Raw genomic sequence first — 18337 nt, 5'->3', positions numbered from 1 at the left:
TAATGTTTACATGATATATAAACATCCGAGTTCTTTTCCCAAATTTTCCTTGCTCAGTTGAGTTTTGTATCATGCTCATTTTTTGCCATTAGTCTTAAATTGGGCTATCAAAACGTATGGATAAACTAAATTTGGCATAAATATCAGGGTAGGCCTCACCTAACTTATTAATGCAGAAAATTCCAATCCAAAAGATTCCCATTTCGCAGAAAATTCACTAACATTACATACTGTCACTGCTGTAGAGCCATAACTTTAAGAGAGTGCTTTGTGGCCGCCGCCATGCTGTATGTGTTTTATCCATGCGGTTAATCAATTTGGATTATTATTATAGGGCACAAGCCACAAAATAAGGTAAATCCAAATCTAAGGTGGACTGTACCACAGGAAAATAGTGGTCATTGAACGCCATCATTAGTTTTTTTAGGGCTTAATGTATTTGTTTGTTTTCCATCTAACCCATTGATTAGGTAACATGGATCTGGATTAAGGGAAACCACGAATATCAGCTTGATCCAAAACTTTTGTGGACCCAAGAGGTTTTTAAAGGGGGCATTCAATCATCACTTTTTTCCTGTGGTTTGGTCCACCTGAGATATGGATCTACTTAATTTTTAAAAAAAATATCATAAAATAAGCTGTAAAAATATATGGACGGAATGGATAAAACACATACATCATAATGGGGCCCACAGAGCACCGTCTAGTAGCGAGCCGCTACTACACCTAGTGTCAATATCTAATGCGCGTCTCTCCTCGCGTGAGTCGCCTCAGGGGACAGGAAATCCATGGTCTATGGTCCCACCATGCTATTTGTATTTTATCCACACCGTCCATCCATTTTTCATATCATTTTAAGAAATTATACAAAATGAGGTAGATCCAAATCTCAAGTGGACCACACACAGGAAACAGAATCAGTGGTAATTTGACGCCCACCATTAAAAACTTCTTGCGGACTATAAAAGCTTTGGATCAAGGTGATATTTATCTTTTCCCTTCATCCAGGTCCATTTGACCTAGTCAACAGGTTAGATGGAAAATAAACATTACAGTGGGCCTTAATAAGTTTTTAATAGTGACTGTTCAATCACCATTGACTTCCTGTAATACGGTAACATGAGATTAATATCTACCTAATTTTTAGGCTCATGCCCTAAGGGCATGTTTGGACGGGCGGATTACGCTAGAGTAGGTTGGAGTAGGTGGGATAGGGTTCTCAAATCCACCCCCGTCCATATGTAGGTCTGTCTGGGCGGCGATGGATTAAAGACGGATGGGATTTTTCGCTGGATTCGGGAGGTTTCCTCTGGTACTTGCGAAATCCCGCGGATCCAACGCTGGATTGGGATCCCTTCTCGTTGTCATCCCATGCCTATCCGCAGTCCATCGTACGGAGACTGTGTGATGCGTTTACAGAGGGTGGTGCTTTGGTGGGAGAGATGGTAGCGGGAGTGTATTTTTTGGTGCGAAATGGGGTTATAAGAACCACCATCAGGTCGCGATGGCCGTCTTCAGTCGACCGGGCGCTGCCATCGCGAACTGACAGTGTGGTTGGACTAAGGTAGGTCTTCTTCCATGCCCATGAAATGCCCTGATTATGTCTTGCATGTTATAGTAAATGTTGATTTCTATTGCGTCTGAGAGGGACATGAAGGACTTGGATGCATCTAATGTCAAAAACCTTCGTCACCAGCGAGACAGGCCCTCCAAGATGGAGTTGACATGTGTGGCTGGCTGCGATGGCTTTGTTTGGAGTTCTGATATATATGTGCAGTTGGATTTCTTCTTAATATGTCTTATATACTGATTTTTTTTCCGATTGATCTTGCCTTTCTTAAAAAAATCAGATGTATGTCACTGCATGATTTCATTGTCTTCAAGTTCTGTTAACTCGGATGGTGGTGATGTCGTAGGAGTATGGTAGTGTGGGTTTTCTTCAATATCACTTCTCATGTTTAGACCTTCTGGATTCCGATTATATTAGGCCTTTGCAATATCATGATTTTGGGGGGTTTTTGGGTTCTCTAAATATATTTGAGGAATTTGATTATCTAGGATATCTTTAGTTTCGTATATCTGGAATGTTATATAATCTACTAATTTCTAGACTATTTGCTGTAGACTGTTCTCCTGAGAATTTCTATTTACTTAGTTGGAGTGTTACGTTGTTATATCTCAGATGGATTTTCTGTTGTTGGTTTTCCATGAAATCCAATTATGAATTTTTTTGAATTAAACTGTGTATTAATCACTGTTTGATCAATGCTATCTTCATTTGTTAATCTTCGTCCATGCGTTTTTTCTGATAAATCAAATGAGATGAAATCTTCTTTTCGTGTAATGTGTGCCCATAAATTTCCTTGTTTTTCACATTCAGTTTAAACTGTGGATTGCATCAAAATATCTTTGTATATTTTGGGATCTGTTATCAAGTATCCTGTTTTCCACATCTGTCCCTTTTTCTTTTTCTTTTTTGTAGTGTTTCTCAGTATGTTTTTTATATGGATTCTTACTTTGATATTGTGTGGATTTTTATTTAACATCAAGTTCGACAAATCTGAATATCTTTGAATATTTTGTCATTTGGGTTTTCTTTGAATTACATAAAGTGGAGATTTGTCTTATACTCTACTAATTTCTCTAAAATTGATGTGTATTGTTCTTCATGCAATGCTGTTCCTAGGAGAGTTACTTTGATTGAATTTCATATGTTGAATAAGTAAGACCTCAAGGTCAGCCAGCCCTACCTATTACCAGAGCTATCTTCATTGGCTGAAAGTTAACCATATGTGGTTTCTGATAAGTAAAATGAGATGACATGGTATGTTAGGTGGAATGTATTCTTAGTAAATTTTTAGATTTTACATTCCCACCCGTCTAGCATATGGCATGGAATTATACTGGTATTTAATTTCATCTACTTGCATCTCTGTCAAGTGGTCTATTTGTGCAAAATAAAATTCATACATATCCTATTCTTTACATTCAGATTGGATATAGAATCAGGTTCTTGGTTCATATACATGAAGAATTGTTTATTTAAATGTTAACATATATGAAAATTGTTGTCTTCTATTGTTTCGATTGTATCATTTGGATTTAATCCAAATATATGTAGTTGGATTCCTTCTTATAGCATGGAATGTATTTTTTTTTTCCGTTTAAGCTAAAGTCAGGTTGTTTTCGTGGAATTCTATTGGCTACTCGCAGCATGGTTTCATTGATTTGAAGTACTTGAGTCTCATCTCTGGGATATGTTATACGTATCTAGTATGGTTACTCTCATCTATTGTGCATTACTGTTATACATCTCTTTTCATTGAGTATATTATGGAAGAGGATTGCTCTTTGGTTCATATACATATAGGAAGTATTGTTTTATTTATTTGTTCAGTATATATGAAAAGTGTTGAGTTTTTAGTTTGAAGATTATCTATTCGATTCAATCCAGATATGTGTAGTTGATTTCCTGCTGAATACATCATTATAATATATTTTTTACAAACATGATTCCTTGGTTGGGAACTGTTGTTCCTTTCTTTAAAAAAAGGTTCTCAGTCGAATATTGCTATGCATCTTTTATATAAGTGTGGGTGACAATTTAGTCTTATAATGCATGCTGTGATTAAATTGATATATGTTGTTGCCTATTTTATCTCCAACATCCAAATTTTTGTCCCAAAAACTGTAAATATGGTTGTTATTTATTGCTATTATATACTGAATGAATCTTCCAACATCCTAATTCCAAGACATTGCAATTTCCAGAGATAATTTGAAGAGAATTGGCAAAAAAAATAAAAATAGTTGAAAAAGTTATCCGAATTTACCAATGTAGGGGCTTATCTACTTTCTGCTCTCTAAGTAGTTTCTAGCTAATGTATCTCTGTTTTCTCTTAATTCAATTAGTTATCTTTCAGAAAAAAAAAAGAGAAAAGAAGTAAGTTTCATCTGTACTTCTACTTATTTTCATCTACTTATATAATGATTGATAGCCCGAAAATTATTATATGGTCGTGGTTCTACTAATTTATACGAAATTGCTGTTCATTGTTCTTCATGATTTTCTATAGGCTGAGGATCCTATAAGGAATGGTTTCAACGCCTTGTTATCCTGCACATGTCTTTGCCCTTTTCTCAGTACTCAACTGTTAGGACCAATCTCTTCTACACATTGTTGCATTTGAATAATGGATGCCTAAAATGGAGCTTTATGCCATCTTTCGTAAAAGTGGATCTTTTTAATAGAAGAAGTCATGATTGTCCATTTGGCTATGATTCTACAAAGACCTCTTTGGTTTTGATTGGTTCGATTGGAAATTTAATACAGCCAAATCAATAAGTTACCCGAATTTGCCAATCTAGGGGCCTATCTAGTTTCTGCTCCCTGAGGCAGATTCTAGCTAGTGTATCTCTGTTTACTTTTAATTCAATCAGTTATCTATATGGAAATAATTCAAACAGTTATTTTCATCTACTTGTATAACTATTCAAAACAGTTATTTTATAGCCTTGTTATCCTACACATGTCAATACTTATTTTCATCTTCTTGTTCATTGTCTGAATCTGTTATTCTTTATCTTTCATGATTTTTTGTTGGCTGAGGATTTCTAAGTTCCAATTTCTAGCCTTATTATACTGCACATGTCTTTGTTTATTTTCATCTACTTGTTTATTGTCTGAAATTGTTGTTCTTTGTCTTTCATGATTTTATGTGGACTGAGGAAGTGTTGTCCCTAATTATGTTTTCTTGTTACTTAATTGGGCATGTAATAACTTTGATAGACATGATTTCTGAAAACTTTTTTTTTTTTTTTTGGGATTGATATTATGTTAGTATATGCGTAGCGTATACCAATATGACTGATGTGATGGTGACAATTTTTTGCTAATTAATATATTTCGTATATGGTTTCACATGTTTGCATTATGCACATTAAGACAGATAAAACCACACACTTCGCTTGTTTGGAAGGGTACGTACTTATAATTTATTTTCTTTTTATTTAGTAAGTTTATTTGTATTTATTGATTTTTTCGATAGGACAATAATGCATGTACACTTCGTTCGCGATTCTATTTCAAAACACGAATCTCGTGCCAATTACCTCCATGTCATTGCAGATAGGAAAGAAGAAATACTAAGTCGTCTTGGAGGGACGTCGGCCAGGTATATATCTGACATGAGACGATGCTAGGTTGGAGGTGGAGGGATTTAGTGGAGCGAGACACCGAGCCTTCAAGAACTGGAAGGAAGCTGTTGCATGCTGAGACGGTCACTTCAGTTAGGCCTGTGCACTGTCGAGACCTCGCACAGAATCTCCTGCGGTTCAGGTTGCCGCATATTTTGATGAGCTGGACATCCGCCATTCTGCGATTTCGTCTATCCGACAGATGATGTAGGCCATGGTTTCTAGGGCCACGTCGACTGATGATCTTGCCCCATCAGATAGAGAGAGATTATGTGCACTTCTGGTTAGCATTGTGGTTCTTTTTCTTGCAATGATTGTTATTTTTAAATTCTAGCCCAACACTGGTACTGTAACTTTCTTGTTGTCACTTGTTCCTTTTCCTCTCTTTTTCGTGTATGACTTATGCTAACATCGGCCATATGAGCCGTGGAGATGGGTTACATTATCGACTGCCATATATTATATCGATATGTTTGTATCATACCACAGTCATATGATGTGGTCCACTGGATATGTGGACATGTCCCACGTGATAGTGACATTAATTGAATAAACCAGATCATTTTACATTGTGATTCCAAAAATTAGGTATATCCAAAACTCATGTGGACCACGTTAAAGGAAACAGTATTGAATGAGGGTTGACCATTGAAAACATTTTGGGGACCATTATCAAAAGTTGGATCAAGCTGATCTTTGTTTTTTCACTTCATCTGGCCCGTATGACCTAATCAATTGATTGGATGTCAAATAAACTGTAAATAGTGTGCCCTTTGTGGATTATAATGGTGGATATTCAATCACTATTGTTATCATGTAGTGTGGTCCAACTGAGATTTATATCCCCCTAATTTTTTAAATCACACCGTAAAATGATGTAAAAATGGATGAAATGAACCCAAGGAAACACATACATCATGGTAGGGCCGACAGAGCACAGACCATGAGCCACAGAGCTGGTGGCAGGGGGAGCAGCCAATCCATTTCCTGCCCATAGACGGTTATAACCGACTATTCCGGACCCTTGGCAGCATTTGGATTCAATCCCATGGCTTGCGGCAATCCCATGCCCGGCCAAACAGGCCTTGTGTTGCAATCCCAACTTCAGTCCACCCAACCAAACATGCCACGTGCTGGACATGGAATATACCAATCCCATGGGATTGCCAGCAAATCCACCGACGCAGCATCATTACCTTGAAAACGCTGCCATCCACCCTAACACGATCCAATCCCATGGAATCCGCCCGTCCAAATACGCCCTAAACTAATGATCCAAAATGGATGAACGGCGTGGATAAAACACATGCATCATTGTGGGATCACAAAACACCGTACAGTAGTTACGTGGCTATGGCAGTGTCAGTACGCAATCCGCGTCCCGCCTCAGTAGTCGTTTCTTACCTTGCTAGGACTATCACGTGCCACAGATGCCATTGTCACGTGCAAAACACTTCCGATGCCCCGAGCTGACGTGCCAGTCCCGGCAGAATAAAAGGGATTCTCTTTTTCTTTTCCATCGGACGATGTGGCCCTTTTTCTTCTCTCTCTCTCTCTGCAGATTTCGCTCCATCTGTCTTCTACCGACATATCGGTCCCGAATTCTACGAACCGTATCGGTTCCAATAAATCTCATCTCCACCGTCCGTTCCTCTCCCAAAACCAAGTAAGTGCAATACATCCTTGTGGCCGATTCCTGTTTTAGGGCCCCAAAAAGAAAAAAAAAAAACCAAATTTTTTCGGGCATCTTAGGCCGCGTTTGGATGCGCTATTGAATTGAATTGCAATAATGTTTAATTAGATAATTTGGAAACGAACCCAACTTGGGTTTCCTTAGTGTTTATGATTGAAGGAAGGGTGTACAAATTGCAATTACGTTGCTCTTGAGTAGTAGGTCAAAGCAATAGAATTGCGATTTTTTTCTTTTTTTGTTTTGTTTTGTTTTGTTTTTTTGGGTTTTTTTTTTTGGTTTTTTTTGGTGTTTTTTTTTTTTTTTTTTTTGGTATCTTTGGCCATGTTTGGATGCATTATTGAATTGAATTTAATAGTGGTTAGATAAATTAGTTTTTATGATTGAGGAATGGTTTCCAAATTGCAATTTTGTTGCTTTCGAGTTGGAGTTCAAAGGAACAAAATTGCGATTTGGGGGCTACTTGCTATCGTTATGGATAGATGAATGGCACCTTCATGTGCTGAACAGAAGCACAACCATGTGCCAACATGGCATGTTTGCAGGATCCTGGATGTCTGTGGGGTGGTCCCTGCGGTGAATCTTCATTAGCCTGGGAATGCAGCCAGTCTGTTTATTGGGTGGGGTGACTTTAGGTACATGGAAAATGGAGTGGAGAAGATTCGAAGGGATGGACTTTTGATGCAACTAGATCAAGGAAGAAACTATTGCTATAAGATTCAACGCGCTAGATTTAAGTTCGAACCACAAAAGAGAAAAGAATGCAAGACTGTGAGCAAGTTCAACAATCCTCTAGTCTTAAACTAGAGATCACTTCTCTTCTTCAACAACTACTGTAGAGGAACAAGAGAATTGCTTAAAGAGAATATCGTTCAACTGTGTCTCATTCCATAGGCCTAAGCCTTATTTATAATGGGTGCTTACAATCTTCAACATAATCTATTGAATCTAACAATAGGATTCCTAGCTAGCCAAGATCTTCAAAATAGGAAAACTAATTATTTCCTTGACATGGAATATCTAAAATAAGAAAGTACCTTAAGTAAGAAAAATCTAAGATTACTTACTTTATAATATAGAGATATGAAAGAAAAGGAAATTAGAGATAGGATAAAAAAGAGAGTGGGCCTTTTCTTGTGCACACATGTGGGATGTGGGGCGATTGTATCCATTTTAGACCACGGATTTGGTTGCGATGATCAATCAAGATAATCTGAACTATTGAATTCTTCAAATTTTGATCAATCAACTTGTGTGGGAGGATTGAGGATTTTCAAAAGCATGAACTTTGGGAGGGAAGGGGAGAGAATCAAAAGCATGATTAGATGAAATGGGAGGATTGAGGATTTTCAAATGGCCAAGAAAGAGTGGGGGATTGGAGGCGAGAAGAATTAGGGAAAGACATTAGAGCCTTCTTAGCAAATGATGTGGAGGTTTTGGGAGGAATCAAATGCCTTGTGGGGGAAGGTTATCAGCAGCGAATATGGTAGGGAATTTAAAGAGTGAAATGTGCAAGGGCTTTAGAGTCTCAAAAGGGGAGACACTAGTAGACCCATGTAGTTATACAGGTAGGGTGACTTTCACTGGTGCGCTAGACTCCTGCGTTAGTTTTGGCACCATTTAAATAATGGCGGTTACTCTTTCAAGGTACGCATCGCATAATTGTAATGCAAATCATTCACCTAATTGTGGATGGAGCATAACCTAAAAATTGCAATGAGAAGATAATATTAACAGTTTAATTTCTCCCCTCCAATCTTGATATTTTACTGTAACCATCAGTTTGGTAGCCATTAATTGGATGGTTAGGATTGATTGATCAATATGATTTCGGATATATGCTCCATCCACAAAGGGACCTAAAATTCAGATGGTTTGATCAATACCAAATGCGAGGAGGATGAGTCACCACCATTTTTTATTGGTGCAAAACTAACATAGGAGTCCTGGCCTCTCTCCATAAAGACGTTCCCTTGTGTGGCGCTTTATGGTTGCAAGTCACCCTCTCCTCATATCTACATGAGTTACGCTAGTGTTTGTATTGGGAAATATTAGTTAGGTGGAGAATGGCGAAAAGTGGTTGGATGTCTTTTTAGTATGGTGTTTAACAAGAGAAGTTTCTTGGAGGACTGCTTTGAGGAGCTTCGAGGAAGGATAATGCAGAACAATGCCTTTAGAAATCTAAAGGACCCCCCGCCCCCCCAAAAAAAAAAGAAAAAAAAAGGCATGAAGTTTTTAGAAGCTGAAGATTGGGTCCTTTCAAGGGAAGAGGGGAAGTCTCATTGTCTATGCTCTCGTTTGTTGTGTGTGGGAGGTCTAGAAAGGGTGAAACACAACTGTATCTTTAATGATAGTACTATCCCGTGTTGAAAATTATGAGAAGATAAAATGTAGTCTCATCAAATGGGCATCATCTTGAAAAGATATCTGTCAGGTCTTGTTGACAGATTTGATGAGAACTTGGAAGGAGGTGTTTGACAACTCTTCCATAAATGATAGTATCAAGGTGTGATGAAACTTTGTAGCCCCTGCCAATCAGGATTTGGAAACTTAACACTCATTCACTGGAATGTTGATGCTAAAGCTCTTATCTTAGAGAATCTTTGAGATTCTTTACAGAAAGGTTTTATGGCTCAGATGTGGTTGAAGGGGACCCCAAGAGTATCATTACTTATCATCAATGACTACTTCCAAGCTCTGGAAGTTTTGTGTTTAATGAACTTCACATTCTTGCCTATAGGTTAAACATTTCGTTTGACCTTGGAATCGAGGCAAATAGCATAAACAGTAGCCATGAGGCTCTTTATAATGGGATCTCGATCCCTCCTTGATTTTTTCTTAATAATTCCTCTTGTTTTCTCTAAAAAAAAAATAAAAAAATGATAACCAGTGTCATGATAGTATCGATATTTCGAACACTGCCTGAGACCTTGATATTCCGGATTCGTGTTGCATTTGTTGTTCACATGATGTATGCACTATGCACCAGCTTGATCTTTAGGACAGGAGATGTTGTGGGACCTCCCTATGAATGTCTCGAATCCGGCACACGAGTTCCATGTTGTTATGTGTGGTGTGTTTCTTTGGCATTTGGAGATGGGGCCTTTGGAATTCACAATTTTCTTATAAACTTCAAGAAACGAATTTCCATTTGGTCATTTCCTCTCTATTGAACAAATTATCGCAATTTTATTAGCAGTGCATCTGATAGAAATGAATGGTATGAGCTAAATTTTGTACCAAGATGAGTATTTAGAGGCATGTTTGTGTGTTGTAGAACTAGATGGGTTGATGATTGGCTGACTCCATCCTGCACGTGTCAAGAAAATTTTTGCTAGACAAAATCCCTTTTTTGAGACAGCCTCACTTTAAAATCGTATCCATCATGTCTGTCCAACAAGAAAGCCTCCCTCCCTTGTGGGCATGGGTTCTGCCCACATAGAGTCCCAACCTAAACTCTCTTGTCGTGCTGCTAAGGGCTTGATTGGATCCTTGAAAACTCACCTAAGAAATGAATTTCCATTTCTAAGTGAAAAAATGTGTTTGGCTGCACTATTATTCTTGGAAGGACAAGCTTTTCCAAATGATTGAATAGAGTGCTAAGGGGGGAGCTTGAGATTTAGCTTTCTTGGAAAGGACTTTCTAAGAAAAAAAGGAAAGAAAAAGTTAAAGAAAAGTGAAAACTCTCTACTCCACATCCTTGACTGCAGTTGTATTCTGACATATCCATCCTTAAGTGAAGAGCATATTCATATTTTAGAACCTACTTATTATGGGATTCTAGTTTTGTACACGTGCAATATTGGTAAGCATGCCACTGCTCACATGTTCTTTATATTCTCATCCTGTACGCTTTTAAGGAAAAAGGTTGTCCAACTGTCCAAGAGATGTTATCCAAATGTAAAGCAGCCATTCATTTTCATAGGCAACCTTATCGACGCACCCAAGGTCCCAAACACAATAAACGGCAAACACAATAAACGGAAATCCATTTCCAGGATTTAAAGAACTGGAAATGGAAATCCATCTCTTAAGTGAGTTAAGGATCCAAACAAGCCCTAAGGGGTCTGGTCAATGCTTGTAAAATCCCCATTTTGCAAAAACTTTACATGTAACACTTTTCACCATGCGTATGGTTGGGACTTGGGAGCAATGTTAAAATATAGCCGATAATATCAACTTGATATTATCTGTAATACACCTCAATGATACAGATACCGGGCGTAATAAAACAGTTTAGAAGTTATCACCAATATCATCATAATATTGCCGAGATCTCACGATATTTTCGGTATCGTGATACATCAGCGACAACCCTTTTATAAATATAATTGCATGTATCGACGATGCCAGCGTTAATACCTGAATAAATTTTTAAAAAAATACAAAAGACCAACTTTTGTTGAATTTTTTTTTGGGGATATCTTCCTAGGGTTGTTTTAAATTAGTGATTATATGTGCCGAATTATTGCATTATTTCTTAAAAATTGGTGTAAATCATATTTACTAATTAAATATTTGTCCCAAACGCATAGTTTGGGCCCCTATACAATGGAAACCTATTATGCATAGTTCTATTTTGTACTATTTTGGTTTCTAAGTGTGTAATAACACGTCTTTTAACATCTCCTGAAGTTTCACTGAAAAATTCCACCATTTTCCTAATGTTTGCCCAATGTTTCCCTCTGACATGAACACATTCCCCAGTATTTGCAATATTATTGACAATATTCATGCATGTTTCCATATGTCAAGGGATATACATACATACATACATGTATACATACATACATACATACATGTATACATACATACATACATACATACATATATGTGAGTGTGTGTGTGTAATACACACGCACACACACACACACACACACACACACACACACACACAGAAGCCTTTGTTTTTAGTCGTTCTCTTGAGTTATTAGTTGTCTAAGAGGGTTTAGGACATGTTGGATATATTTGCTCATGTTGATTGCAGGTGGGTGTACACCATTAAATTTCTTCCTGATAATATGATTGAGTGTTGAAGACTTGCTTGGTTGTTAAGGGATATATACAAAAGTCTTCTCTCTTGTTGCCAAGTTGAATTCTATTCGTGTTATCTTTTTTGTAGTTGTTAATCATGGCTGATCCTTCTTCCAACTGGATGTCGAAAAATGCCTTTCTTGATGATGATCTCACAGAGGAAGTTTATATGGAGTAACCACTTGAATTTGTTGCTTAGGGAGAGTAAGACAAGGTGTGTAAATTGAACAAGGCGATTTATGGGTTGAAGTAGCCATCACGTGCATGGTTTAACAAATTCAGTAAAGTTGTCTTGAACTATGGCTTTGTTTGAAGCCATGCTGATCATTTTGTCTTTGTATGTTGGTGATATCATTATCATAGAAAGTGACAATAAGGGGATTAAGGAGCTTAAGAAGTATTTTCATAAGCATTTCTTCACAAAAGATCTGAGTCATCTTCAATACTTTTTGGTATATAAGTTTCTAGGTCAAAGGAATGAATTAATCCATTGTCAACTGAAATGCGTTTTACATTTGCTTACTAAGACGAGCCTTCTTGGTACTAAGCCGGTTGATACACCAATGGAATTGAATCACAAACTTGTTAGGGATTAATGAGATGTATTTGAAGGACCCAGCGAGGTATAGAAGATTGGTTGGGAAACTCATCTATTTAACTATCACTCAGTTGGGCATATCTTATGTTAGAAGTGTGGTGAGCCAGTTTATAAGTTCTCCGAAGGTACCTCATACGGATGCAATTGGTCAAATTCTGCAGTATCTTAAAAGAGTACTATTTTAGGGCTCTTATACAGATGGAACAATCATCTTCAGGTCATAGGGTACCATAATGCAGATTGGGTAGGTTCTTTAGTAGATAGATGGTTTACTAGTGAGTACTACATGTTTATGGGAGGAAATCTAATCACATGGAAGAGTAAGAAGTAGAGTGTTGTGGCCCAATTAAGCGCTAAAGCATGATATAGAGCAATTGCTCATACTACTTGTGAGTTGATTGGCTCAAAAAATTGTTGCAGGAAAGGAGATTTATGGTGAATCTACCTATGTAGTTATTTTATGATAATCAGGCAGCATCCCATATTGCAAACAACCCAATCTGTCATGAGAGAACTAAACATATTGAAGCCAATTGTCACTTTATACGTCTCTAATGGCGAAATCTCTACACCATATGTCCGGTCTAAGGATTAACTTGTTGATGTGTTCATCAAGGCCCTTAGTTACAGTTAATCTATGTGCATATACTAGGGGGAGTGTTAATGGATGTGGAGGTGGACCATACAGTGGACGACCCACGTAGCTTCTACTTTTAGTCATTCTCTTCAGTTATTAGTTGTTTGAGAGAGTTTGGGACATGTCAAGTATATTCGCTTTTGTTATTATGAGCAGTTTTGTCATTTTTACATTTTATTATATTTTTTTCAAAAGCTAAATTATCTTCAGACAATTGTGCTAGATTAAAAGAGGAAATAAAATGGTGGCTAGCGTTCCCAGACAATTTAGCTTAAAGGGGGTGATTGTAACACAAAGTTCTTCCACGGAATAGCCATGCAAAGGTGCTTGTAAATTCTATTTCCTCTCTGGTTGTTGATGGTGAAAGTATTTTTGATAAGGATAGTATTTACAATTCTATTGTTAATTTTTATTCTAATTTATTGTCATCAAGAAGTATTTTTCATCCCTACATTGATGATTTGGCCTTTAATTGTATCTCTTAGGAAGACGTGACTTTTTTGGAGAAGCCTTTCCTTCTTGATGAGATAAAATTTGCAGTTTGGGATTTGGGTGGAGATAAAGTTCCTGGTCCTAATGGCTTTCCCCTAGCTTTATACTAGTCTTTTTGGGAATTGGTAAAGATAGATCTTGCTAGCTTTGTGGTTAACTTCTTTGAGGCTAATTGTTTGTCCTCTAAAATGGGAAGTACCTTCTTAGCCCTTATTCCTAAGTTGGAAGGTGCTGTCAACCTTAAAGATTATCGGCCTATTGGCCTTGTTGACAACCCCTATAAAATTTTGGCCAAAATCCTCGGTCAGAGATTGAGATTGGTGATCCTTAAGATCATCTCTCCCTTTCAAAGTGCTTTTGCGCAAGGGAGACAAATCCTAGATAGTGTCCTTATAGCTCATGAATGTTTGGACTTTTGCAATAGGGCAGGTAGGCAGGGGGTGCTTTATAAGCTTGACCTTGAAAAAGCCTATGACCATGTGGACTGCTAGGCATATTTGGATTCATGGACAAATGGAGGGCTTGGATCCGATCTTGTGTTTCCTTAGCTCGGTTCTCGGTTTTTATTAACGGATCACCCTTCGAATTCTTTAGGGCTTCCTAGGGTCTCTGTTAGGGTGATCCTTTGTACCATTTCCTTTTTGTTTTCGTCACTGAAGCTCTTAGTTGTACATTATCTAAGGGTCAAGATGTGGCCCTTTTTAGGGAGTTCCAGGTGGAGAACTTTCCTCACTTTTAGTTTGCTGATGATACCTTGTTGTTTTGTGAAGCTAATGACTGTGTCGCGGGTTTTTTAGCATGACAATGTGTTGGTTCGAAGTGGTTTCAGGTTTGAAGGTGAATTTGTCTGAAAGTGAGTTTTTTTTTTTTTTTTTGAGATTAATCTATCCTTGGAGGTAATTACTAGTTTAGATGAGTCTTTTGGATGTAAAACAGGGGCCCTACCTAGTCCATTCATGGGTCTCCCTTTTTGTGGAGGTAAGCCTATATTGTATTTGCGAGATAAAATTATTGAAAGGATGGGGAGAAAATTATCTCCTTGGAAGAGTTAGTTTCTCTCCTTGGGGGTAGATCAACCCTGATTAAGGCATCTCTTTCTAATTTGCTTGTTTACTATATACCGTTGTTCTATTGTCCCAAACCAATTCTCCTCCGGATTGATAAACTTCATAGGGAGTTATTGTGGTAAGGGGGGAAATTTCCGCTTCTAAATTGGAAGGAGGTTTGTTCTCCATTTTATCTAAGGGAGGAGTGGGAATTAAGAGGTTGGATTTGGTCAATGAGGCTCTATTGGGAAAATGGGCCTTGAGGTTTTGTCGGGAGGAAGATAGTCTTTGGAGATCGGTTATTTTTGCTAAGTATGGGTTGAATCCCCAAGGCTTGTGAACTAAATCTTCCTCCCTATACTAAGCTTCTTTCTTATGGAAGGGGATTACTAAGACCGCTCCTAAAGTTTTGAAAGAGTGACTAATGCATGGGCATTTTCACACCAAGCTTAAGTGGGGTGGCTTGTGTGAAGTAGGGGCACACTCGGAGTAGGCGGTCCATGTGAGATGGGTGGCTAGTGTGAGGCGAGACCCATGTGAAGTGGGGCCCACAAGGGGGGTTCGGCCGAGGGCCTGACCTGGGCTATGAGATAAGGGGATTGATACGCCACGCTTCATCAGTTTGAGCTTTTAGAGCAAGTTGTTAGTTATCTTGCAGCAAAAGTGGTACCATAGTGGGATGTCTTGTGTTCGAGACTCCTCACCGGGGGTGATTAATGCAGTGGCATTTTCACATCGGGATCGAGTGGGGTGGCCTGTGTGAAGCAGGGGCATACTCAGGGTGGATGGCGCGTGTGAGGCAGGTGGCTCGTATGAGTCGAGACCCATGTGAAGCAGGGCCCACGAGGGGGATTTGACTAAGGTTCTGACCTGGGCTATAAGATAAAGGGATTGATTCACCACGCTCTATCAGTTCGAGCTTTTAGAGCAAGTGGCTAGTTTCCTACATCAATGACCTTTGCTTTGGGTAATGGTTCGAGAATCAGGTTTTAATCAGATTTGTGGTGTGGTAGTCCCTCCTCCTTGCTTGCTTTTCTTGCTCTTGCTGTTGTATGTTCTCTTCCAAAATTTTTTTTGGCAGTGTTTACTGAAATTCAAGATCTAATGGTGCTTCTACCTCGTTTGTAGGGTTTTATCCCATCTTTGGGTTTAGAAGATTCGTTAGTCTAGCCTTTTGCTAGCTCGGGTTCCTTCTTGGTGTGTTCCTTTTATGGATCTCTTGTTCTCCCGGTTTTGTCAGTGACATGCTGTCACACTGAAGCCGTTTAGTTCTATAGGTTGCCTCCTAAAGTTGCTGCTTTTGTGTGGCTAGTCGGTAAGAATTGGGTGCTCACGGTCAACAATCTAAAGAAAAGAGGCATCCCCTTGACTAATGTGTGCTTGTTGTGCCTTGAAGATGCAGAGTCAGTGGATCATCTCTTCCTTTGTTCTTTCACTTTGGGGCCATTTTGATAGAAGTAAATGGAGGGAATTGGGACAAAATGAAAGTAAATGGTATTTTAAATGTGTTTGGATGGAAGTAAATGCATGCAAATAAAATGAAATGGAAGTAAATGGGCTTGTAAATGAAATTCTCCCTACGAGAGAGAATTTGGAAGTAAATGGGGTGAAATGCCCTTTTGAGATCCCTTAGAGAGTCGTGCGACTGAACAAAGGTGGTGCTACGCACATGTCCACCATATATACGGCTTGCTAGTGATGCTCCAAAACCATTCAAATACCGGCTTCATCACTAAAATCACACCAATAAAACGATCCAAATCGTCTAAAGGTTGGCCATCTAAATGGATGGTTAAAAAGCATTGGCAAGTTGTTTGTGATCCTTCTGTTTGTGGCCCACCCAAGGCTGAAGATTTTTATTTTAATTTTTGGCTAAATTATATATTTCAATGGGCTTATTACAATCAATCTATTAAATATCACATATGCACACTAATTTGAGATATTAAGGCTGATTTGGGATATCACGTGCTATTGTGAATATATTGAAAAATTTTAATGCATTCCAAATCCTCCCATTTACTCCTATCCAAACAAAATATTTGGATTTTAAATGCATTTCATTTACTTCCATCCAAACACATGCGGAGTAAGCCATTTACTCCCAATTCATTTACCTCCATTTACAAGCTCCCAAACGCGCCCTTAGGAAATATGGCGACATGTTCTTGATTTGGCTGGGGTTTTGTGGGTAATGCTTGCCTCTATTGATGGTCTCCTTTGTTCGTGGCATGCGGATTCACAAGGGGTGATTGGGAGAAAGAAGTGGAGGACTCTTCTTATGGCTGTCCTGTGGGCTGTTTGGTCTGAGAGAAATAATCATTGTTTCAGAAATTTGAGGGTCTCCTCAGTTGGGGCGTTTTGTAGGGTTTTATTGTTTTTCATGGATTGGGCGCCTTGAGTCTTTTAAGGTATCTTTGGGTTTCCCTCCTAGTCTCGGGGTTGGGTTGTTGTCTTTTAGTTTTCCTTGTTTTCTTCTTCTTCATCTTCTTCTTCTTCTTTTTTTTTTGTCAGCTTTGCCTGATAAAATGTTTTATCTTTCAAAAAAAAAAAAAAGAATATAAGGGGAGAGGGTGTGGATGTCCAACTCTCTCTCTCTCTCTCTCTCTCTCTCTCTCTCTCTCTCCTCCTCCTACTATTCTTCTTTTACTCTTTAATCTACAAAACTACAAGTGTAGAGTGTTTACAACATGTAAAGAGTTTACATCAAAATCTCTCAAATATTTATACTAATAAAAAGTTGTGTTTTAGCTTGCATACACAAACTCTTTACACTCTATAAGTCTCTAACGGTCTTCTTCTTCTTCTTCTTCTTTAAATCTATTAACAGCAGTTTCTAATTCCTAATAGCATTTTACTAGTAAACCAAACACAAAAAACTATTTATTTGGTAAACACTTTACCAGTTAGCCAAACATTACAGAATGAAATGGTTCACCTGTGGAACTCTTTGCCTGTTTAAAGAGTTTACATAAGTAAGATTTTACATGCATCCAACTGAACCCTAATGGAATCTATAATCCTCCAACACGCTCAACAAATTCACCAAAATAGCAATTGCCTCCACATTATTGTCACTACCCCACCTACTCCCCAATGCCCTAGAAAAGTTCCTTTGCCACCCCTTTCCTACTTCTATAGAGGAATGAAAACGCAAAGTGGAGATGACTTTGTCCATGGGATACCTTTATGTGTGTGTGGTACCATGTCATACTATATCACTATCAATGCCAGTGTACCGAGTATCATTCTAGCAAAAAAATTTCCCTGCAATTGTATGGAAGTACTAGATGGGTAATCCTATCTGTAGTCATGTCCTAGACTTCCATCAATGTGGCTTGTATCCCTGCTACCTGTGTCTGTAACTTTGCATTTTAGCTTCTTCTTCTTCTTCTTCTTTTTTTTTTTTGGTCAAAGATCCTCCTAGAACCTTTTCTATTTCCTCAATCCACCCCAGACCTATTCTTCTTCTTGAGTTTCTTTACAACCACTGTTGTTAGTCCGTATACACCTGCATCCTGCCTCTGATGGCCATTCACAATCCTAATCCCTTGCTACTTCCAAGCTTCTAATTCTCTGAAGGCATTTCCCAAAAAGAGCCATATTCCTATTCCTACTGTTCCCTAACCTTAGGCCTTGTGTCC

The 18337-nt window shown here is 38.3% G+C and overlaps 1 protein-coding gene across 1 annotated transcript in view; it reads left to right on the top strand.

The window, feature by feature from the left end:
* Positions 1 to 6704: 6704 nt before the first annotated feature.
* LOC131252858 (peptidyl-prolyl cis-trans isomerase FKBP20-1) overlaps positions 6705 to 18337 on the top strand; it is a 31135-nt gene continuing 19502 nt past the window's right edge. Inside the window, exon 1 of the mRNA XM_058253608.1 lies at positions 6705 to 6862. The gene's annotated coding sequence lies outside the window, so the exon portion shown is untranslated. The remainder of the gene's footprint in view (positions 6863 to 18337) is intronic.

Source organism: Magnolia sinica, chromosome 8, assembly GCF_029962835.1.
Source record: "Magnolia sinica isolate HGM2019 chromosome 8, MsV1, whole genome shotgun sequence".
In the NCBI taxonomy this organism is placed as follows: domain Eukaryota; kingdom Viridiplantae; phylum Streptophyta; class Magnoliopsida; order Magnoliales; family Magnoliaceae; genus Magnolia; species Magnolia sinica.
This window is presented reverse-complemented; position numbering and strand designations above follow the sequence as displayed.